This window comes from Delphinapterus leucas, chromosome 9 (genome assembly GCF_059928025.1).
Source record: "Delphinapterus leucas isolate spDelLeu-1000000601 "Yukka" chromosome 9, BTC_Dleu_Yukka2, whole genome shotgun sequence".
In the NCBI taxonomy this organism is placed as follows: Eukaryota; Metazoa; Chordata; class Mammalia; order Artiodactyla; family Monodontidae; genus Delphinapterus; species Delphinapterus leucas.
In genome coordinates, this window is record NC_143137.1 from 44,225,455 (window position 1) to 44,251,031 (window position 25,577).

Here is a 25,577-nt window from a genome sequence, read left to right on the forward strand (position 1 = left end):
TTGTCTCCAAACCACAGAACCTAAAACTGTGTCGAAATTCTCTGCCTCCACATAGACTGCCCATTCTCAGCAATCCAGCTAGACTGATGTCCTCCTGACTATCTCAGCCCAACTCTCCTTACGGCCACCATCCAGCTCTTTATAACCTACTAGAGCACTTTGTTTCACGTTACATTGCAATTTCCTAGAATGCAGGAATTCTAACTTGGGATTCTTTTTGCAAATCCTATGAATATGGGCACCTACAGCTTAAGTGAAAACATACTTTAAAAATGGAGAAATACTATTGATTCACAGCTGCCTTTGCATACAGGACCCAGTATGGAACCACCGCAGACAACCAAATAAGATGAACCCCCTAGTCACTTACATTCCAGTGGTTTGTGAGAGGCTCTCCTGGACTCCAGTCCCTCTGGCTTGGGCATAGTGTGTTTTCTTCGGAGGGTGACACCACTGCTTTCATAGCCATCCTGTCGTTTCAGCTGGTAAACCACAGGGATGCGCTGATATTCACCACCAGCTTGTAATAACCTGTACTTATTTCTGGTGGGCCAGACCATAAGTTGGGGAGGGACAGAGCACTCAGGTGGCATCCTGATTATCCTTCCAGCCTTCAGATAAGACCTTCCTTTGGAAGATGTCAGAGGGCCCTGTGGACTCACTTCTTCAAGGAGGCATTCTACCTCATGCATTACATCTTCAGCTTCCAACTCAGAGTCTTCTGAATCCTCAGGAAGCACGATGGTCAAGGCAGCGCTTTTCTGCAGCAGATAGGCTGTCTTAACATTTGAGACGCTGCTCAGGTCTTTCAGCTTCCTGCCTTGCACAGTCTTTTTAGTCTCCGCACACCTTTTCAAGTTCTCTCTATGCACCTCCCCAATCTCATCATTCACCATCACTTCATCTTTGTCTGCACTTAATTTCCTATTTGTGACTGGCTTTCTCCATGACCCCTTGGTTTTGCAGTCTGGTGAGGTCCCTTCATCTCTGGAGGGCATTTGCTGGGGGGATTTCTCTACCTGTGCTTCATACCAACTCATGTCGCACTGGATGCCCTCTTCTACTTTGGTAAGCTGGGCTGACCAGGTAGGGGAGGGAACGTGCCCCTCATAGTTACTGTTCTCTACCTCACCTTCATCTTCATCTTCATCCTGGTTCCTACTCTCCAGCTGCTCTGCTCCCTTTCTCATTTCCCACTGGATGCCATCAACCTACTCTGTACAGGGTGGAAGGAAGGGGGAAATAATGACACTCCTCATAGAGGCTATGAGAGTCACCCCCAGAGGGCATTTGCTGGGGGTATTCCTGAAGCTGTGTGCCCTCACCTACTTCATTCGGCAGGGGGACGGGAAATTACAGGGGAATAAAAGTACTCCTCGTAGCTATGAGAATCATCATCAGTTGAAAGAGGTCCCTGTACTTCCACCGTGGTCCTTCCCTGCTTTCTGATGATGGCTCAGGCTGTGCGTCATAGCACTGGCCCATGGCACCCTGAGTGGCTTCATCTACTTTGTTGACCTGAGCCAACCAGGTCGGGGAGGCAGTACCTCCCTCAGGATAGCTAATGTTCTCTACCTCTTCCTTTTCACCCACATTCTCAGGCAAAATGTATTCACAGGGATACTGGTCACGCTTACTATGTCACGGCTGTTGCCTTCTGAGTTAACATCTTGTTTTTCATTCAAGTTTTCAGCCTGTTGAGGTTCAGTTTCTGTTTGTGTGTCTTTTGTTTTTGTTTCTTCCCAGTAGCCACCATATTGTTGGAATTGTGCCATGTTATAAAACATAGGAACCATGGGTCTTTGGTTGAGAGTAGTGGGCAATGGGGACTGAAGGACGAGGAAGCTAGGATACTCACTGAGCACCACAGGATATGGAAAATACAGACTGCATTTGTGAAACCTAGAAAGAGAATGGAATAGTTAGCTATTTTGTCTCCTGCAGCTCGTCACAACATTCAGGCAGTACACACCACACCTGTACAGCCACAACTGTTCAGATCCACCACAGGACTACCACTTAGTCTTCTGTTACCAAAGCCAAGGTCTTAAAGTCCTCCCAAGTCCTTACATGAATAACTACTAACAACCTTCTTAACCCATCTCCCACACATCTCACAGGCCTGTAATGCATTTTGCTTCCAGAACAATCTTTCTGAACAATCTGTGATCCTCACTTCAGTTACAGTATTTGAATGGCTTATCATTGCCTGTCAGGATAACGAGGAACAATGACCACATTTCTTAGGATGGCGTAAAGCACCTCATCATCTAGTTTCTCAGGGTATCATCTCATTAAGATGTAGGTGGTCCAATAAGGACCTTGCCATAGACGGGTTCTTCCACATAAGGCAACTCCTCTTTTCCTACCTTCCCTGCTACCAAACTGCTACCAAAGCCTAATCATTTTACAAAGGGAATCCTGCCAACACATGGACCTTGAGGCATTTTGCTAAGAAAAATCAGTTGGACAGAAAAAGGCAAATGCTGTATGATCACTTATATGTAAATATATGGAAAAAGTGGAATCACAGAAGTAGAATGGTGGTTGACAGGCCCGGGGTGTCGGGGAGACGTTGGCCAATGGCAAAAACTCCTCTAATTCAGCTTATTATTCAGAAGAGAACACAGGCAGAGAGAAGTTAAATATTTACTAAAATCAGCCCATTTTTAAGAACATAATTCAGGGAATTCTGTGGTGGTCCAGTGGTTAGGACTCTGCACTTTCACTGTCGAGGGCGTGGGTTTGATCCCTGGTTGCAGAACTAAGATCCCACAAGCCTCAGGTCGTGGCCAAAAACAAAAACAAAAAAAACAACCCCCCTGTCCCCCATAATTCAGCCCTCTCTTTCAATTCTACAGCACTGTGTACTCCATGTCTTAAATATTTAAAAGGTGGTAGACATTCTGGATATGTAAGATGCTTGGAAGTCACTTATTCCCAAAACAGTAAAAAAGCTAATATATCACAAACTCTTCTCAGATCATTCACAGCAATTGGTGTACAGGGAAGACTGCTACCCCCAGTATTGGAGAGACGTGAACAGACAATCACAACATACAGGAACACAAACCCTGTAGGGATCTCATCCCCATCTAGCCCACCGGAAGTGGCTTCACTCCTGGAATTCCAGGTTTCACAAGACAATACATCCTATAAATTTCTTCTCACTAAAATCTGAGTCATGTTGCAATTAAGAAAAACCAAGTACAAATCTTATTCCTACTTCCAGCACTTACCCCTTTAATTTTCCTAAACCACAACTCTAAAGGACAAATAAAATATTGTAAACCTTAAGGGTGTAGAAAAACCAGGGGTATATAGCAGCTCAGCCTGTGAATTCCAAGAATGTTTAAGATACAATATGGGGACTTCCCTGGTGGTGCAGTGGATAAGAATCCACCTGTAAATGCAGGGGACACGGGTTCGAGCCCTCCAGGAAGATCCCACGTGCCGCAGAGCAACTAAGCCTGTGCACCACAACTACTGAGCCTGCGCTCTGGAGCCCGAGAGCCACTACTACTGAGCCCGTGCACCAGAGCTACTGAAACAGGGTGTGGAGGTCGCGGGAACAGACTGGCCTGTGGGGAGGGGGGTGGTAGGAGACGTGGAGCCGGGGGCCTGGACTCCTGGACTGAGGAGGGGTTCGGCCTGGGTGGAGGCTGGGGGGCAGGCTGGAGAGGCTGTGGACAAGGGCGGTGCAGCCGAGGCCTAGGCCGCGTCTCCCAGTGCAGCCGCGGGGCGTGGCCCCTGGCATTTGGCGCCCCGCACTAGGTACCCCGTGCCTCCAAGGCCTCACCTCCCCACGGTGCTCCTGCCTGGGGAGCCAGACTTGCTCAGCACGACGCGGGCCCGGGCCTCTGGGCGCTGCTCTCCTGGTTGAAACGCACGCAGGGCAGCCTCCCCTCCGCGTGTCCCCATCCCAGGTGAGCGGGAAGAGAAGGTAAGGGACCTCCACCCAGGCTCCCAGTTCTGATGGGGGACAAGGACGACTTTCTTCCTTTACAGCACTTTACAGGGCAGAGTGCGGCTGTCCTTCCCTAACTACAAACACCTGCTTTTCAGCCTGGGAAATGAACTCTTCAGGAAACAACAACAGTTTTGAGGGCAGTAACTCCAGACATTTCTTTTATGTGCACCCCGTGGCCCAGCAGCTTCACCTGAGTCCCTGGTACCAGAATGCTGTCTATAATCCATTCTCCATTCCTGGGGCAGGTAAGGAATCTGAATCCCCAAAGAGGTTCAGTGGGATTAGGGACCCTCCCTGAGCCAAAGCCCGAAGGTTTCTAACACCTGTGTCCATTACCTCCCTTTCCTCACCCTGTGCTCACACCAGAGAGACTGTAGCAGCGCATGGGGCAGTGTTTGTTGTTCAGGTTAATAGGAAACATTCGAATTCTAGCTATATGCCAGTTACTCTGCTAAATGCTAGAAATAGTTTCTCTCATTGACCTCAGCAGCCCATGAGCTAGGTACTGTTGCTATCCTTGCTCCCCAAATGAGGGCGCTGCGGCTCCCAGTCAGTGACTGGCCCAGGGTCACAGAGTAATCCAACCAAAGTCCCCTCGTGTGTGAGGCCAGAGGTGCCTTAGTGCTCCTAGTCCCTGTACGGGTTTTGACAAGGCCTAAAGGTTCTCAGACCTATTATGGTCAAGTCAGAAAAGTACTCTGGAGGAAGAATGACAAGCAAGATTTGAAAATGTCTGGAAGGTGGACATCTAGCGTTTCATTCAGTACATGGGGGAGGGGGCTTTAGGCAGGCAGGAGGATCCATGGGGTGATCCTCCCATCTCACCTCTCCAAGTAGGAAAGATAATGTTAAACTTGCTCTTCTGAGTATCCTGCTGGAGATAAAGCATGTTGTAAATATTATGCAGCTTTTCCAGGTAGAAAACTAGGTGTGATAAGGAGAGCTTCTGCATTCACCACTGTTGCCAGCTGAATAGTAGTCTCAGTCTGAGCAACAGGGACCTGTGCCAGCGTATGGCCGGTGACCTACAATTCTTCACTGTGCCTCTACCTGCCAGATGTTGGACTAGGACCTCCACGTGAGCCAGCTCCTTCAAGAACTCTTACCGTATATAAACTCTTGGCTCTGTTTCTCTGCAGATTCCCTAATTAGTACAGATGTTGAAATGCTATCTTGAAATGGTGCAGAGACAGGAATTGTGTGAGGAAAAGTACAGCATACAGAGGGGGGGGAGGTTTCTGAGAGGAAGAAATTCATATTGTATCTTTTTATTTTTAAAGATTTTAAATTTTATTTATTTCTGGCTGCGTTGGGTCTTTGTTGCTGTGCGCGTGGGCTTTCTCTAGTTGCGGTGAGTGGGGGCTACTCTTCGCTGTGGTGTGCAGGCTTCTCGTTGTGGTGGCTTCTCTTGTGGAGCACAGGCTCTAGGCATGCGGGCTTCAGTAGTTGTGGCTCATAGGCTCTAGAGCGCAGGCTCAATAGTTGTGGCACATGGGCTTAGTTGCTCTGCGGCATGTGGGATCTTCCTGGACCAGGGCTTTGCATTGGCGGGTGGATTCTTAACCACTGCGCCCCCAGGGAAGTCCCCCAAATATATTAATGATAAGCGTTGAAAACAGAGATGCCCTTTAAAAAAATAAATGGATAAAGGTCTCACCTCTTTGACTAAGGACATATAGATTCTGATAAGGAAGAGTGCATTTTATTGTACTGGGTCAGTTTCAAGATTGAGTTTTTCCTTTTGTAAAGATAAAAATTATACCTATTAAGAAAAAATAATCCATACCTAAATACTGAGTCAGTGAAATATAGAAAGCAAGGATTAATGGTGATTAGGTGACCAGCGTGGTCCTGGTGCCCTGTGCTTCCCACTCACTGACATCGCTAAGTGGTGAAGCTGGCGGTTGATCTCAGGTCAGCCTGATGCCCAAATGTGCTGCTCTCTGTCTGCTCCAGTCACAGGAGTGTGAGGTCATTTGGCATGAGGCTGGAACAGAGAATGGCTGGTAAATACTGCGTCTACTTTATTCAAGGTTGTCCCTGACTGAATCTTAGGCTGTTAAAACATTTCGTTCCTGAACCTAAGAAAAATCATGCGTGACATCAGCTGGCCGCCAGAGGGCACTGTGGAACAGGCTAAGAGTTGCTGAAGCCAAGGGTGTTTCATTTTCCCCAGATCCTGCATTCCAAATCAGGTTCTGGTTTTCTACTCTGCTGTACTTACTTTGGGATCACACCACAAGGGCAGGTAGAGGGTTGAGTCCATACTATTTTACACTTATTTTTGAAAAGGAGGAATCTTTTCCTTCATATTTTCTACATGAGGTGCTGTAAAAAACTGTCTCTAAGTATATAACGTTGTGGATGAAAACATGGGCTCTAGAATCAGATTCACCTCGACTCTAGTCCCAATCAATCATTTATTAGTTGTGTGAGTTTAGGCGGCTACTTAATGTCTCTGGTTCCAACCCCTCATTTGTAAATTGGGAAAAATAACTACCTCTCAGGGTTGTGAAAACTAAGATAATACATGTAGAGCATCCAGTATAGCTTTCAGTCATATAGTAAGTGCTCAATAAATGGCAGTAGTCATTACTACTATTTTTAAGAGACCCTGGATCAACTAATTTTTATGGTTTTCCTGTCACAGCAATTCCATTTCAACAATTCAAGCTGTCACATAGTCCACAACATTTCCCCCAAGAATTGAGCCCTTTGTCCTCTTTGAATCTTCTACCACAAGGCTCAGTGCCTGGGCACAAGGGTTCATGTGATTTGTTGAACTAAGTGGTGTCAGTAAAGCTATCTTTTAAGACGAGCCCGAGAAAGTGGGCTTTATTACTTGGAAAATGGCTGAACTTGCAGAGCAGTTAGCTTTAAGGTTAGCAGAGGGAGTAAAATAAAGAGACAGGGAGATTTAAAAATATTCATGTTTATCATGAATAATGCAGTCATTTACTGAGCACCTACTTTGTGTCTGCCCTCCAGAAACTCACTGCCTGGCTGGGAGACACATCTCCCTAGCTGTGATACAGTGTGATGAGTAGGTTAGCTTTTGGAGCACATGGAGAGAGAGGAATGGGTTCTGCTTGTGGTGGGAGTGGGAAGCTGGAATACAGAGTACTGCTGAAAATCGGATCTGGCTCAGAACTGAGCCCTGGCAACATCTGGATGGTGGGGTTAAGGTATTCCCTTCTCTAAAGGATCTGTTTGTACCCTCCAGTTTACAAGGAGGATGGGGAGTCTTTTGGAGGTTGTAGGTTCAGACCCATTCAGGCTTATCTGATGCATTTGGAAGAGAGGGGCTACATATTGGGTCGGCCAAAGAGTTCGGATGTTTCTGGTGAAATACGGAAAACCCAAACGAACTTTTTGGTCAACCCAATACCAATACAGGTTGAAGGGAGGGATTTCAGAGGTCTTGGAATTTCATCAGAGGGGAACAAAGAGTCATAAGTATGAGGAAGTGGCTTCAGAAAGACGCTGAGGATCAGCAAGAGGTGAAGGTCCTAGGAAACTCATCCTAACTCATGCCCCCAGGGGTGCATGTCCTGAGGAGGGAAGGGAGTGTCTAAGAGAATGTAAGAGCTGTCTCTCCAAACTCTGTATACATTGTGGGCCTGACTTTTTCCCTTGAGCACTTTGATAGGAGTCCTGTGTCACTAGGACTGTGTCAGTCACACGCAGGCAAAGTGGGCAGCTGAACAGCTCAGAAAGAGGCATGAAAAGGCAATCAGGAAACCTGAGTTTGTCACCAAGTGGCTGTGTAACCTCAGGCAAGTCACCTCTGTTTTTTAGGACTTCAGTTTTCTCATCCATAAAACAGGAGTTGAATTGGATGTTTGGGTTTCCTTCCAGTACTCAACTCTCCACCTTTGGTTGTCTTCATTTCAGCGGAAGAGAAAATCAGTAAGGGCCTGAGGCCCAAGTGGGGAGGAGGGGTGGTTAACCGTAAGTGACAGGTCACGTCTGCAAAGCCCAGGCATGCTCATTCTTCCCTCCTGTCAACAGCCACCCCATCACTGCCAGCTGTGGTGTGTTTGGAATCTGTTCTGTGTTGGTAGCCATTGGGAATTGAGGGCATGTTCCCACATCTGCGGATTTTCCCATGACTTCTTGTCCCATGGGAATCGAGTGGTTTTGGATACTGTGGCTAATCTTTTAAAGCTATGATGCTTCCTGTTCTCCTTGCTGCCTCTTCCTTTTCTGTTCTGTTTCAATGAGAGTGAACCTGAAAACTGTCAGAGTGGAAACCACATGGAGAGGAATCATGGTCTGGTGTAGAAGCTCTATCACTTATTCACTGAGTGAACTCAGGCAGGCCATTTATCCTCTTTGGGTCTTGGTTTCCTCATCTTTTAAACCAAGAGAAGAACTCATGCCTTTCCCATTCTATACAGGTGTTCTGAAGATGCAGGGGTCTCACAGATGTGAAATGCTTTAACTTGGCCAACTGTGTGTATTGACATGGGGTCCGATTCTGGATCCCTCTTCATTCATCATTGGACCCCAGCTGGTAACATCCTGGTTGACTTTTGAATCTATACGCCACAGCTTTCCAAAAAGAACTGTGGCATCGACCAGAATGCCTGCAAAATAATTGATCACTCTATTTTCTATAAAATAGAGAAATAGAGTAGAAGATCATGACCATGGAGTGTGGTGAATCATAGATATGTGGGTCATGGGCTCACATGCTTCCCCTGATCTCTGGGAAGGAGTCTGTTTACTTCCTTTTAAGTATTTGCTTTTGTCTCTTAATAGCAACTTCTTGGGCCGTGGGCCCCATTAACACTTCTTCAGAGCAGCCCTGTTATTTGTCATTGGTTTTAGCCATCTTCATGGTCACCGTCTCATGGGCGTAGTAAGAAATGGGAAGGACCTTACTTTTCCCTCTGCTGAAGTGCCTGGAGAGCATCTCTTAGTGATTGCAGCTGGAAGTGTGATATTTAATTAGTGGAGAAAATTGAGTCAGAGAAGATGCAGGCTGTGTGGGCAAGAGGGTGAGAAAAGGCTGGGGAAGACGTGATATGCTCAGTGGGGCAATTTGGCCCAGGTGTTCTCCCAGATCCAGATTGGGTGTTCACATCACCACAGGTGGAGATTACAGAAGCTTCAGGAAATTTCCATAGTGATGGGAACCAAAATGAACCCTCAGGGACGCCTAGTTTCTTCTATCCCACCCTTGCTTTATTTGGGAAAGCAAATGATGACTCCCCCCCCACTCCGAGAGGTGAGGACCTCACCCAATGAAGCCTGGCCTCCTGCTGGCCTACTGACTGGTGCTTGGAGATGACACAAGCTTGCACTGAGAGCTGTGGTCTCTTAGAGCACAGGATCCAGAGTGTGATGAGTTGGAAAGGAGCTTCAGCACCTCTATGCCCAGTCCTGCACCTTATAGAAGAGGAGACCTAGGTCCAGAGAGGGGCATTGACTTGCCTACGGGACTTAGGGGCTGAGCTGGAACTGGTGCTTAGGTCATTGACACCTGGTTCAGAGCTCTTGGCTATGCCACTCCATCTCCATGACTGGATGGTGATGTTTGGGTTACACTGGATAAAATTACCCCCTCTCTCCCAGAAGCTGATCGAAATCGCTTGTGTCTGAGCACCTGCACTTCTCCATGTGTGTCTTAGAGATATGCATTCCCAGTTTATTTCAAAAGTACCATTTCTTCCCTGCAGGCACAGGATTAGTTGTAGTAATGCCTCATCTGCCTCTGGGCCCCTGGTACCTTGAAAAAGGCTGACAGTCTGCAGCAGGAGCTAAAGGGTGCAGGGGGACCAGGAGGAGAGGCTTAGATGGAACAGGAGGCAGAAAGGAAGAGGGCCCAGTATGGAACTTAAAGGAGAAGTGGGGATCTGCCTTCTAATACTTGCTCTGTTGTGTGCAAATTTGGCAAATTCCAAAATTCCGTTTCCTTCTCAGTCCCCCTTTACCATTTCCCAGTCTCTTTTCTTAGGCTAAGCAAGATGAAACCAAAAGATAATGCTAAAAATAACTCCATTCTTAATAAATTACTTTTTATCTTTATGATTTTGATTATTCCTCATGGGTCAATGACACTTGATAGAAAAGTGAACTCCCCACCTGTGGCTTAAAGCCAAACCCAGGTTTCAGCTTTGAGGGGATTCCTGAGGGTATCCCATTAATAACCCTGAAGTCCTTAGGGAAGAATGAGATGCAGATTCTAGTCGGGATCTCCATCACTCAAGCAGGGCGACCCAGCCATTTTGTAAATCAGCTAAGAGAGTAGGTGGCCAGGAATTTGGGAAATGTGTGCTCACCTTTTCACTCAAGTGGTTCTGCAGGGCAGGACAGATGGGCACAACTCTCTACGCATTGGCAGATGGTTTAGAGGGTGTGGTGTAAACGTCCTGCCCTTGCAGGCTTGTCCTAGCTCACGGCCACCAGCCAAGTGATCTTGAGCAGGTGACATTTAGTGTGGTTTTTGCTTTGTGTCAAGACACTCTCCTAAGCACGCTGCTCCTCACAATGACCCAGTGAGAGGGGATGTATTATTGTCCCCTATATCAGTCAGGGTTCTCCAGAGAAACTGAACCAATATGAGATCTCTCCGTATCTCTATCTCTATAGATCTATTATCTATCCATTATCTATCTATCTATCTATCTATCTACCTACCTACCTACCTACCTATCTATCTATCTATCTACCTACCTACCTACCTACCTATCTACCTACCTATCTATCTATCTATCTATCTACCTACCTACCTACCTACCTACCTACCTACCTCAAGGAATTGGCTTACACAACTGGCAAGTCCTAGGTCCGTAGGGCAGATCAGTAGGCTGGGGCAGGAGCCTATGTTGCCAGAGACAGAATTTCTTTCTCTGAGAAAGCTCAGTTTTGGCTCCTAAGGCTGTTCACCTAATTGGATGAGACCCGCCCACAATACTGAGAGTAGTCTCCCTCATTTAAAGTCAATTGATTGTAGCTGTCACATCTACAAAATATCTTTGTCACATCTACAAAATATCTTCACAGCAACACCTAGATTAGTGTTTGATTAAATAGCGGGGCACTACAGCCTAGCCAAGTTGACACATGCAACTGACCATCACAAACCCTTTTACACATGAGCAAACTGAGGCAGAGAGTTCATGCCCAAGGTCTGGGCTGGGATGTGACAAGGTTAGAATTTCAACCCAGGCTCCTCAGCTGTGCCCTTCCCCGTTGTGCTGCTCCATGGCCTAACTGATTGCGGTTTCCTCAAGTACAGATGAAGCTAATACTGCCTGCCTCTTTCTACTTACAGGATTCCTGTACTTATTTATGTGCTTTTATTCTCTCATTCCAAATTGGATTCGAGGAAGCTCTGAGAAATCAACAAGTGAATTCCCATAAAGGTATTTTGAAGACTATGATGAGAAAAAATAAACCAACACTGACCGTGCGCCTATATGTGCCAGACACAATGCCAGCGTCTGCACGTTTGTTGTCTAATTTAATACTCAGAAAAAATGCAAATCCTCCATTCCTCAATGTTCTTTGAGGGCAACTAGACCTTGCTCGTATCCTTGTTGCTTTTCACAGGGCTGGGAGCAGTGGAGATACCCATTAAATGCCTATGAATCATGGAATTATTGCCCAGTGGTGAAACACGAGACCAAGGTGATGGTTGCTAAGAGCTTCTTGGGCGGGGCAAAGGATTTTATATGGGATCCAATCTCTTGTAGGAGCTGAAAAAATAATCTCAGCTCATGTTGCCTTGAGAGGGAAGGAGGAGTCTTCTCCAGAGACTCATTGGGGAGATCATCTGCAGGTGAACTTGCTAAAATTATCCACTCCTTTGGTGCAACACACTCCCCAGGCTGGAAAGCACGGCCACATATGTCACCTGGACCCTTTAAAGCTTGCTTGTCCTGTAGGCAAAGTCTCTCCACTTAATGAGTACTGAATTCCTTTAATCCCCAGCCCTGGAGAGTGTTCCCCTGGAGGGAGGTAACACGAGTAGGTTTCTTCTCTGGTTTGTTCTACATCAGTCCCTCCTCATATAAACCCAAAGCAGCAAAATAGCTGGCCTGACATGAAAATGGCTTTGTGTTACGTGGACGTGTCTTAAGGAGAGGTTTACCTGTAGGCAGGGTTTAGGTACTAATATGTTAGTATTAGTAGAAGATATCCTGGCCAACAATCAGGTTTATTTTACCTTTGGCTCTGGGAGGACTGGGGCTTTCTGAAGTTCCCAAGAATGTAAACTTGGGTCTTTTGATCTAAGGGAAATGTGCTGAGAGGTGAAGAGGCACTGGCTTCTTGTCATGTGTTAGGAGGAAAGGGTGTGAGGTTTTGGAGTTAACCATGCGTGGTTTGAGTCTTGGCTGTGTCAATTCCTAGACATTTGAGATGGAGCAAGTTACCACCCTTTCCAGGTCTGTTTCCATATATATATGTATGTGTATATGTATATGTGTATATATAAGTATATGGGGATGTGTATGTATATGTACAATATATAGCATTGGGAGGACATTGTGAAAAACATAGGGCTGTTTTCAGCATCACCATGAGACAATATATGTACAGAACTGGGCCTGTAGTAGGTACTCAGTACATGTCGAGTCTTATCCTTTCCAGAACCACTGCTGGGGGCTTGCCCAAGCCATGCCTCCCCTGTTGCTGATTGAATCTAGATGAAATCTAGTTAGAATGGACACCAGGAACATCTGAGAGGAGAGACTGTGGTTGAAGTGTGGAAATTGAGGGCCTGCCTGGGGAGTGGGTTCTGGGAAATGTAGTGGATCCTGTCAATGCCCCTTGTAATTATCCCCTTGGACCAGGAGGTCACTTGTAACTTGGGCAGAGTTTTCCATATCACACCAATGACCTCCTACCTCAAGCACATGATTCTTTCTGTTTAAAGGTTTTCTCTGGCCTGGTGAGCATGGTTTGTTCTTCTTTCTCAGGGCTTTGTTATGTATGGGTGTGAGGCTGGCACCTGCTGTAGCTATCTCCTTGCCAGTCTGAGAATGAAGCTAAGACATGGAGGAGGTCAAAGAAATGGAGAAAGAACCACCCTACTTCTGGTCTTGCAGTTTAGTGGAAGGAATGCATTCCTTATAATAATGTAAGCTAATTTGGGTTGGAATTTTCTATTTTATTGTTGTTTTGCTGCTGGAAGTATGCTAATCAATACAGAACTCTCAACCAATGAACCACAAGAATAATCTTGTTCAGATCAAGTCTTCAGTATCCAGAATCTGTCACCCCTGTTCCATTTGTCCTATGTTTTTCTCATTCTATTGGGATTAATCCCAGTAGATAGTATTCTCATATCAAGGCCTCTGACTCTACTTTTGCAGTTGTTTGCAAAAAGTTCATGTTTGCTGCGATTTTCATCAATTGATTTCTATTAAGGGTTGTTTCCTCTAATCTGTTTTGCAAAATGCTGAGATGTTCTGTTTTTGCTTTTCTGGGAGTGGCTCTTATCTTTTTGCTTTGCTGAGAAGCACTCTCTCCATCTGATGCTTCGTCTGGTGACTGTTCCCAACCTCAGTGAACTTTCTCTGCTTTACTGCTGTACTCTCTGTGGCAAGAAGAGATCCTTTCTGATGGGGGTCTTGTCTGGGCACAGAATGAAATCCCCACCCCATTGCATAACACTGTGACATTTCCTGTAATATGGTCTACATCCTCTCTGGCAGGAGTAGCACAAGGATGTGCCTGAACTCGAGGGCTCTTAGTACAGGGGCTAAATAAACACACAGGCCTTTTTTGTTTTAAAGGTTTTCCTGCTAATCATAGGGAAGGAGCAGCCAAAGTAACACATATGGGGAAATTACAGTGGTTCAGGAAATCTCAGAAAAGTTCCAATAGTAGTGGTTTTATCGTCTGTACTAAATTATTCTCAGATCATTTTCTTTTTATGTTGTAGTCCTTTTCTTTGCTACTACTAATTATACTCTGAATTTAAAAATTTTTTTGACTTTAGAACTCAATAAAAAACAGAAGGATGGGGCTTCCCTGGTGCACAGTGGTTGGGAGTCCACCTGCCGATGCGGGGGACGTGGGTTTGTGCCCCAGTCCGGGAGGATCCCACATGCCGCGGAGCGGCTGGGCCTGTGAGCCACGGCTGCTGGGCCTGCGTGTCCGGAGCCTGTGCTCTGCAGTGGGAGAGGCCACAACAGTGACAGGCCTGTGTACCACAAAAAAAACACAAAAAACAGAAGGATGAATATTAAAGCATCAGATCTCTGTTTTAAACCTTGGAAAAGGAAATTCCCTGGTGGTCCAATGGTTAGGACTCGGCCCTTTCACTGCTGCGGCTCAGGTTCAAGAACTAAGATCCTGCTAGCTGCACGGCGTGGCCAGAAAAAAAAAATTAAGCCTTGGAACATATTTTTATGGGTTTAGGAGAATGAATAGGGATAGAAGACCATTTGTGTTTTTTTTTTGTTGTTGTTGTTGTTGTTGTTTCCGGAGCACAGGCTCCGGACGTGCAGGCTCAGCGGCCATGGCTCACAGGCCCAGCCGCTCTGCAGCATGTGGGATCTTCCCCGGGCCGGGGCACAAACCCGTGTCCCATGCACCGGCAGGCAGACTCTCAACCACTGCGCCACCAGGGAAGCCCTGTTTTGTTTTTAACTGAATTATCTTGAATAAAAAATGTCTGTGTTATTTTCCCTTGTTGTGACAGGTAACTTTTACCTTTGCTCTTACAGTACTTTGAGACGACGATCATATAATATAATTGTATATAATTATATAATTTCCTTATGTAACATAAACCCCCCTTGTGTAAATTCAGAGTTTACATATTTCTGAGGTTGTCAGAGATAACTTCCTATCGGGCTTCCCTGGTGGAGCAGTGGTTAAGAATGCACCTGCCACTGCAGGGTACATGGGTTCCAGCCCTGGTCCGGGAAGATCCCACGTGCCGCAGAGCAACTAAGCCCGAGTACCGCAACTACTGAGCCTGCGCTCTAGAGCCCGTGAGCCACAACTACTGAGCCCGTGAGCCACAACTACTGAAGCCCGCACACCTAGAGCACATGCTCTGCAACAAGAGAAGCCACCGCAATGAGAACTCCGTGCACCGCAACGAAGAGTAGCCCCTGCTCGCCACAACTAGAGAAAGTCTGCACGCAGCAACAAAGACCCAACGCAGCCAAAAATAAATAAAATAAAATAAAAGAAAGATAACTTCCTATTAAAGCACTTTGTGTACTTGTTTACACGTTATGAACATTTGAATAATTAGCCCTTTGAGTGACCATTAGGAAATCATGAAATACCTTGAATGTTGACTTTCAGGGTCAAATAAACCAGTTTAGCTATTTTGCTTAATTTGAACCAAACTTTATTTAGCTAAAAATGGCCAATGACTCATTTATTTTCTCATATGAATTAGAAAAATCAGGTGTGATGTAATTATAAGTAAATGCAGTTTTATGAATTGCCTCTAATTCAACTGGGAAATCATCGTAACTTTCTTTTTTTTTTGTGGTACGTGGGCCTCTCACTGTTGTGGCCTCTCCCGTTGCGGAGCACAGGCTCCGGACGCGCAGGCTCAGTGGCCATGGCTCACGGGCCCAGCCGCTCCGCGGCATGTGGGATCTTCCCGGACCAGAGCAGGAACCCGTGTCCCCTGCATCGGCAGGCGGACTCTCAACCATTGCGCCACCAGGGAAGCCCCATCATAACTTTTAAACTAACACTTCTTAAAGCATGTGATAACTACTCACACTTACTTGAACTTCTAAATCTTAAAATTCCAGTTATGTACAGCAGTAGAGCTACTTGCTTTAAACATCATCAAATTGATGAGCAAATTCTGACTGTCTTAGTGAGTTGCAAATGGAAGTTGGAAGATGTACAGTATGTCCTAGTTCTTTGAGATGCATTTTAATATATCCTTCCATTTTGTTCATTTACATTGTATTTTTAGCTTCTACCCTTCCTTTTTCCCTCTGTAATTTTATGTTGTGGATTTTGCTCAAAATAAAGACTATCAAAATCCATTAGAATTTATCCAGTCTGATGCTTTATTTTGCTTTTTCATATAAGAAATAGATGACTTTGTTATGAGTGTCTCCAAATGCATAAACACTATCCCTTTTCTTTGTTTCTTTCTGTGTCTGATTAGTTCATATTAAATATGCTTTTGCTTTTTGTATTATGAGGTGGCAAGTCTCTTAGGAAAATGATTGTTTAAACTACCAGATTTTATCTGAAAAATACAGGTTGGAGAATGTCAAGAAAAAAATACTAATAAGTAAGCCTTAATTGTTTCATTAGGAAAATGTTCAAGAATTGCCCAAAGTAAAGGTGATGGTAGGGAAAAGCTCACCGTGGATTTTGTTATTCACAAGCTGGCAGTTCACAACTTTTTCCTAAGTGAGAAGCCATACTGCCTACACAGCTGAAGAGAAGGTTGAATTTTATATACAGATTGGCTGGATCTCCAACCTGAATAATTCAGATCAGAAAGAGAGGAGGGGATTTGCCTGGGTAGACAAAGGCTAGGAACTTTCATTCTGCCGAATCTTAAAAAAGGGAGAGAATACATTCTGATCTAAATTCTGTGAGTTGAAAATCAAAGCTATTGATCAAACAGATTTGAATAGCATTTAGAGTTTTAGACTCATATAATAGGTTAAAATTGAAGCTAGCAAATAACAGTAAGTTATTTTGGCAGAACTGGTATAATTTACTGCACCTTAAAAAAAGTTTTCGAATGAGAACTTTATTTTAGTCTGATAACGATTACAGTACAACGACTTATATCTAGAAAGAATTGACTTAGCATGATAAAAGGACCATGTTTTAAAGCTATGTAGGGACTTCACTCATGGTCCAGTGGCTAAGACTCCTCGCTCCCAATGCAGGTGGCCCAGGTTCAATCCCTGGTAGGGGAACTAGATCGCACATGCCACAAGTAAGAGATCCCACATGCTGCAACTAAGACCCGGGGCAGCCAAATAAATAAATTAATTAAAAAAAAAAAACTCACAAAAGCCAAATATTTCTTTCAAAAAAAGCTATGTAATAGTTATTATTTTTGAGAAATATATGAATTCTGCATTTGAATTTCTTTCCTTGAAGAAATGGAAATGTAGTTTTTGACCTGTTTATGAAGACATCTTGACATGCAAATACAGACATGTTGGTGTGGCTAAAACCAGTTCATTTAGAGGTAAACGTTTTGCTTTGAGATTATTTAGAGTCTAAGAATATACTGAACTAGTTTTAAAATAATGATCATTGGGAGGGGTAGCTGCATATGTTGAAGGATACAGCCTGTGGAATTTGTGCATTTTGCAAGGCTGAAATTATGGCAGGTCCAAAAACTGATGCCCAATTCCATTTTACTGGTGTTAAAAAATATTTCACTGCTTTGATGGTCTTATCCTTCAATTTAATATTTAAAAAGCCTCCTATATGTATATGTATAGCTGATTCACTTTGTTATAAAGCAAAAACTAACACACCATTGTAAAGCAATTATACTCCAATAAAGATGCTAAAAAAAAGAGAAAAGCCTCCAGCTGTGAAAGCAACATAAACAGGTTCTAAATGTACCTCATCTAAGTTCCTGTGCCTGAGGAAGCTAATGTTAACTCATCATGTGGTACTCAATTTGTACAATAAATTATGAACTTGGAAAAAAAATGATCCTCAGACAGAATATATGACTTAACAATCTGTATTGCCTTTCCCTGGCTTGAATTTATTTATTTATTTATTTATTACATCTTTATTGGAGTGTAATTGCTTTACAATGGTGTGTTAGTTTCTGCTTTATAACAAAGTGAATCAGTTATACATATACATATGTTCCCATATCTCTTCCCTCTTGCGTCTCCCTCCCTCTCACCCTCCCTATCCTACCCCTCCAGGCGGTCACAAAGCACCGAGCTGATCTCCCTGTGCCATGCGGCTGCTTCCCACTAGCTATCTACCTTACATTTGTTAGTATATATATGTCCATGCCACTCTCTCGCTTTCTCACAGCTTACCCTTCCCCCTCCCCATATCCTCAAGTCCATTCTCTACTAGGTCTGTGTCTTTATTCCTGTCTTACCCCTAGGTTCTTCATGACATTTTTTTTTCTTAAATTCCATATATATGTGTTAGCATACGGTATTTGTCTTTCTCTTTCTGACTTACTTCACTCTGTATGACAGACTCTAGGTCTATCCACCTCATTACAAATAGCTGAATTTCGTTTCTTTTTATGGCTGAGTAATATTCCATTGTATATATGTGCCACATCTTCTTTATCCATTCATCTGATGATGGACACTTAGGTTGTTTCCATCTCTGGGCTATTGTAAATAGAGCTGCAATGAACATTTTGGTACATGACTCTTTTTGAATTATGGTTTTCTCAGGGTATATGCCCAGTAGTGGGATTGCTGGGTCATATGGTAGTTCTATTTGTAGTTTTTTAAGGAACCTCCATACTGTTCTCCACAGTGGCTGTACCAATTCACATTCCCACCAACAGTGTAAGAGGGTTCCCTTTTCTCCACACCCTCTCCAGCATTTATTGTTTCTAGATTTTTTGATGATGGCCATTCTGATTGGTGTGAGATGATATCTCATTGTAGTTTTGATTTGCATTTCTCTAATGATTAATGAAGATGAGCATTCTTTCATGTGTTTGTTGGCAGTCTGTATATCTTCTTTGGAGAAATGTCTATTTAAGTCTTCTGCCCATTTTTGGATTGGGTTGTTTGTTTTTTTGTTATTGAGCTGCATGAGCTGCTTATAAATTTTGGAGATTAATCCTTTGTCAGTTGCTTCATTTGCAAATATTTTCTCCCATTCTGAGGACTGTCTTTTGGTCTTGTTTATGGTTTCCTTTGCTGTGCAAAAGCTTTTAAGTTTCGTTAGGTTCCATTTGTTTATTTTTGTTTTTATTTCCATTACTCTAGGAGGTGGGTCAAAACGGATCTTGCTGTGATTTATGTCATAGAGTGTTCTGCCTATGTTTTCCTCTAAGAGTTTGATAGTTTCTGGCCTTACATTTAGGTTTTTAATCCATTTTGAGCTTATTTTTGTGTATGGTGTTAGGGAGTGATCCTGGCTTGAATTTATTGTTCTATCATGACTTAACACTACTTTTGTGGTTTTTTTGTTTTGTTTTGTTTTTACTTTTGTGTTTTAAAGTATTTTATACACATTTGTGAATTAATTAGGCTAGATTTAGCATACTCAGGGGCCAAATTTTTACGGAGATTTGAGGGTTGCAATCCAACCCAGTTGATACAGATTGTAAGCAGCAGGTCTCAGTGCTTCCCCATCTCTTGCTCCTTACTGATCCAGAATCTGTGAGACCGACCACATTTTCTGGTCACATCTAACTCTGTTGAATGCAAAGAGACTCAACTTTTATCTAGCCAAATAAGGGACTCAGGAAAATATGAACATGCAAAAGTCATTGAACCCAAACTTACATTATATCAACCAACTTACAGGTATTCATATTAGATTATATTATATGCTAACAATATCCAGGAATAATGGTACTGTCATGTCTGTTTGGAATACAATGTTCCTCCAATACCATGCTAAACATTTTCAATAAAATCATGTAGCAAACTGAAAACAAAACCACAAAGAAGAACATCCCTTCCTTCTTAAGAATATCTTATTTCTTCTTACTGGGGGTTTCTTGGAAGTTGTTCTAGTCAAGTGATCTCTATGAGCTGAAGGAGAAAAGAAGTATATCAAAAACAGTTGGGGGTCTTCCCTGGTGGCACAGTGGTTGGGAGTCCGCCTGCCGATGTAGGAGACACGGGTTCAAGCCCCGGTCCGGGAAGATCCCACATGCCGCAGAGCGGCTGGGCCTGTGAGCCATGGCCACTGACCCTGCGCGTCCGGAGCCTGTGCTCCACAACGGGAGAGGCCACAACAGTGAGAGGCTCGTGTACCGCAAAAAAAATACCCCAAAAAAACCAGTTGGGGTTCACAGAAATTTATACAAGAATGTTCATAGAGCATTATCCATAATAACCAAAAGGTGGAAACAATCCAAATGCCCATCAATAGATGAACAGAAAATTAATGGTATATCCATACAATGGAATATTATTCAGCCATGAAAAGGAAAGAAGTATTGATACATGCTGCAGCATGGATGAACCTTGAAAACATCATGTGAAGTAAAAGAAGCCAGGCACAAAAGGCACATATTGCATGACTTCTTTTATATGATACATCCAGAATAAGCAAATATAGATTTGGGAAAACCTGTAGAGATTAGAAGTTATCAGGGATGAAGTAGGGGAGAATGGGGAGTGACTACCTAATGGGTACGGGGTGTTTTTTATGGGGTGATGAAAACGTTTTGAAACTAGAGAGAGCTGGTGGTTGCACAATGTAGTGAATATACTAAATACCACTTAACTGTATACTTTAATATGGTTAATTGTATGTTTTGTGAATTTCCTATCCATTAAAAAAAAATGAGCAGGGAAGGTTTCTAAAAAATCTCAGCCCCTAGTTTTCTCAGCTCCGTATATTTTTTTAAATGCTCACTTTTCTTTTTAAATTTATTTTTAATTTTTTTTTGGCTGCATTGGGTCTTTGTTGCTGCATGAGGCTTTCTCTAATTGTGGTGAGCGGGGGCTACTCTTCGCTGAGGTGTGCAGGCTTCTCATTGCAGTGGCTTCTCTTGTTGTGGCAGACCACGGGCTCTAGGTGCGTGGGCTTCAGTAGTTGTGGCTTGCGGGCTGTAGAGCACAGGCTCAGTAGTTGTGGCGCACGGGCTTAGTTGCTCCATGGCATGTGGGATCTTCCTGGACCAGGGCTTGAACATTTTGTCCCCTTCGTTAGCAGGCGGATTCTTAACCACTGTGCCACCAGGGAAGTCATCAGCCCCATATTTTGATTTGCATCCTAGGGAGCATATCGATGTGAAAGCTCACATTTTGAGAGATGTGTGTGAGGTGACTATCTGGCTTAGGGTGACTCATCATCGTTTATTAAGCAACCTGGGAGCTTGAGAGCAGTGCATTTCTGGCAGTTTGCTGATTCCTTTAGGCAATCTTAACGCTGAGCCCTGTGAGCAGCAAGAACTAGCATGTGATTAGAGCAGAAGAAATTACTCTTAGAAAAGCATCATTAATTTCAAAAGCTCTTGTCCTGAGCTATGTGGCCAAGTGGAGACAAATTAGGATGCTGGCTAGAGGAGAGAAAGTGAAGTTGTTTTCCCCTCTTTAGGACAGAAGAGAAACCTAAACTCATCTGTTCCAAGTAGTTAATTCTTCCTCTGGGGGGTGGGAGTGGTGGGTTTGGGAGAGGGTGGTGGGTGGAATGTTAGTCATAGGAGGCATGGGGTTTGTATCAACTCTACTGCAAGATGCTTTGGTTCTTTGTTGCTTTGTCTCCTTGGTGATAAAAGGAAGCTGTTCATATTTCCCATTCGAGTCCATCACAGAATCTTTCTGGGGTCTAATTAGTAAGGTGGAAAGAGCAGTGGACAATTCTCAGGAGACCTGGTTTCTAGGGTCTGCTCTGGGGTCTCTTTCTTGGGCCTTGCTCTTCAGTAAGGTAGATCAGAGCAAAGCAGTATCATCTCCCAGGTCCTTATTTAGAAACAGATCCTGAAACAAACTCTTACTAACAAAGTGTTCAAAGCATTTGGACAGTGTGCTCTTTTACTCTTCACTTTTTTTTTATTTTTTTTTTTTACTCTTCACTTTTTAAAAAAAATTATTTATTTATTTATTTATTTATTTTTGACTGTGTTGGGTGTTCATTGCTGTGCACGGGCTTTCTCTAATTGTGGCGAGCAGGGGCTACTCTTGGTTGCGTGGCACGGGCTTCTCATTGCAGTGGCTTCTCTTGTTGTGGAGTATGGGCTCTAGGCGCGTGGGCTTCAGTAGTTGTGGTGCACGGGCTTAGTTGCTCCGCAGCGTGTGGGATCTTTCCTGGACTAGGGCTAGAACACATGTCCCCTGCATTGGCAGGTGGATTCTTAACCACTGCGCCACCAGGGAAGTCCCTTACTCTTCACTTCTGCAACCCCACTCAGACAGGATATAAAAACAAAACAAAACAAAAACCTCAAGGAATGCAATGGGTATTTGTCAAGATTATTGACCTGATTACCTAGAGTAGTAGTTGCTCTCTCGCTGAGGCTTAAAATAACACACATTGGGCAGATAGGATGTATTAAGCTTTGTACTATGTTCTTTTATAAAGATTATGTCATCGAAAGACATTTCAAGATATTTCAAGGTATTACTATTCCAATTTTACTAAGGTCTAAAGAGATTGCAAAACAAGCCCCGAATCTTGTAACCAGGGTTTGAATGTAAGTTTTTGCCTCCATATCCAGTGCTTTTTCTCTATCGCAGTATAGCTGATTTTCCTTGGGGGATGACTTAGCCTACACTACACTTCCTCTTCCCATGATCCTCCACTTTCTAGCTCCACAGTAGAATCCGTATTCCTTCGAAAGAAAAAACCACAGCCAATCTCTAAAATTCTATACCCCAATTTCATTTTATAGCCAGAGTAATATGATTTCTGCTTCCATCTTTCCATTGAAACACTCTGCAAAGGGCAGTTTCTAGAACACATGGGCACATTTAATCATATTCTTATTGGACCTCTCCATGGTGGTTCCGTTGTTGACCACCATCCGACTTCCTCTGGTTGCCTGTCCTGGTCTGTCCTGATCCTACACGTTCTCTGAATGTTCCTCCTCAGTCTCCTTTGAGGGCTCCTCTTAACTCAGAATGATCAACAGCGGAATTGTCCGTGTACTGCAAGGGAAGCCCCATCACCACTCACAGTTACACAATGGTTAGACATCAGAGTATTTCCTGAAGTCCAGATGATTCAAGGTGAACAGCAACACCCAAAGTACAATTCCTAGTCTAGGCTGGGACCTCGTCTGTTTTCTTCACTTCTGAATCCTCACTGCTTGGCCTATTATTGGTGTAGAAGGAAGTATATGCGGAATTAAAAAAAAATTACGGTTAGATCTCCAAATAAAGATGGGTCCACTCCATGCAGAGGATGCAGAAAATGCCCAGGAATGTGGTCAGAAGTGCTTGGGGCTTTCCAGAGTAATTATGAGGAACACAGCATGGCTACAGTTTAGAGTGGAGGGCTAGAGGCACTGCTGCCAAGGCTGGAAAGTGTAAAAAAATTGTCAAAGACTTTGAAATAGGAAAGGAAAAGAAAAGATTACGAGGTGTCATATCAGTAGAATGCTGGGCATTGACTGTGCCCTCTTCCATATCATCTGGTTCTATAGTGCTCTGCACCTTTCAGTGTCTTTGACCTTTTTTACACATTGTAAGTTATGTAACTCTGATAGCAATGCAAATGATTCTTGTCTATAGAAATGAAAACGAATTTTGTCTGGCAGAGTTGCAATTGATTCCCTGCCTCCTCAACACCCCAAACCCTACAGTTGGAAGCATTTAGTTTTGCAACTGTTAACGAATTTCTTTCAGCATTTCTGAGTGCCTGTGTATGTGTCTGCTCTGTGGACACTCCTTTGAATTGGGTTTTAATGCCTTATAAGTTCCTCATTAATTCATGGCTAAGTAAAATCTTTGACATGTACTTACTTTATATTTGTCTGAGCCATGATTTTATCCTTTATGAAAAATGATACTTTAACAGAAAATAGATGAGAGTTCAGTTCTGAAGGGCCTTGAAATCCACTTTAGAGGGTTTAAATTTTAATAGTGTCAGAGGTTCTCAAAGCAGAAACAAAATGGGATTAGATTTGTGTTTTCAAACAAACACATATGGTTGGGGTGGAGAGACCAGCTATTGGGCCACTGCCAGAGTCCAGGTAGGAGAAGGTGGGAGATGGAGTAGGACCCAGCCCAAAGCCTTAACATGTAGTGACGCCAGGTGCTTCATAAACACTTAAAGATTAACAAAATGGATGAATTGAGTACTAACTTAAGGAAAGGGGAGATCAGAGAAGCATTTCTGAAGACAAGTTTCAATTAGGCACACCCACTACCTTCTAGACTCAATAATTTAAAACTTTCTGGGACTTCCCTGGTGGCACAGTGGTTAAGAATCTGCCTGTCAATGCAGGGGACACGGGTTCGAGCCCTGGTCCGGGAAGATCCCACATGCTGCGGAGCAACAAAGCCCGTGCGCCACAAGTACTGAGCCTGAGCTCTAGAGCCCGCGAGGCACAACTACTAAAGCCTGTGTGCCTAGAGCCTGTGCTCCTCAACAAGAGAAGCCACTGCAACAAAGAGTAGCCCCCGCTCGCTGCAGCTAGAGAAAGCCCGTGAACAGTAACGAAGACTCAACACAGCCAAAAAAAAAAAAAAAAAAAAAAAATTTAAAACTTTCTGATTAAATGCTTTCAATTTATATTTTCACTGACCCTTATTAATATGATTTCTTTTTGGTAGCACCGAGTACCAAATCTTAACACATATTCTAAAATCCTCTTTAACTCAATTCTGTACTCATTGTTACAGCACTGTTTCTGTTGACTCAGAATCTTTAGACCATAGGGTCTCACAATTGTCCCGTCTAGAAAGAGTATTATGCTTCAAAGAGAGGTAAGTACAGAAATTGGTGCTTTAAGGGTGTGATAGACAGTTTCAACAGGGCCTCCAGTGAACCACTTGTGGAGTCTCCTCCCACACTGGCCCTGTGACTTTTTTGGCCATTGGGACATTATCAGGTGTGGTATAAGCAGAGGTTGGGTACACGGTTGTGTGTTGGGGTTTGTCTTCTGGAACATTCTTTCTTGGAACCCAACTACCATGTGCTATTGAAGTCTAGTTTTCCCTGTTGGAGAGAGGCCACCTGGGAGGAGCCAGAGTTAGAGATAGCACATGAAAAGAAAGGCCATGTAGAGGAGAACTGGGGTTCCTGCCAGCTCCCAGCTGAATGTAGGCTGCATGAGTGACCTGAGACACAGTTTTCCAGACTTAGGAGAAATGATAAATTGTTATAATTTTAAGCTACTAAGTTTTGCTGCATGTGTGCATGTGTGTGTTTCATACAGCAAAGGGAAACTGAAACTGAAATAGGGTGAGAGCAGCTTTCCTAGAGGGCAACCAGGAAGGGTACATCTGAGCCAAGTTCACTGAAAAATTCTCAATCAATGGCCCCAGCGATTCTGTTCAACCACAGTTCCTATTTTCAGTGAGGTAGCAAGTGCACCCCCTTTGTGAGCTGTCTTAGCATCATCCCTCAGCTGACTAAAGTCAATAGTTCTTTGAGCACCTCATATAGTTTATCCCCTGCCTGTTCTGCCTGAATCTCAACAGAGGGAGAGGAAACATGGCAAGCCCTAAGGTACAATCGGGATTCTAAAGAGATCCGAATAATTGGCTGTCTATGTAAGACAGACGCCTGTAAAATTGGTTTCACCATAGCAAGCTCTTGAGAGGTTTGGGGAATTGGGTCCATTTGGCTAATTTTTCTTTATATTTAACACACACACACACACACACACACACACACACACGTATAAAAAAAAGTTTGAACATGAAATTACGGCTAATGAAAATGAGGTATGACAACCCTAACTGACTTTGATTTGTTCTTGCTTTGGGTATATTTTTTTATCTCACAGAGCCAGGAATTTTTTTTATTTTTATTTTTTAATATATATATACTTATTTATTTTTGG

At 43.7% G+C, this 25,577-nt stretch overlaps 1 pseudogene; it reads right to left on the bottom strand.

Annotated features, from left to right (window-relative positions):
* Positions 1-350: 350 nt before the first annotated feature.
* LOC149748396 (uncharacterized) overlaps positions 351-25,577 on the bottom strand; it is a 30,368-nt pseudogene continuing 5,141 nt past the window's right edge.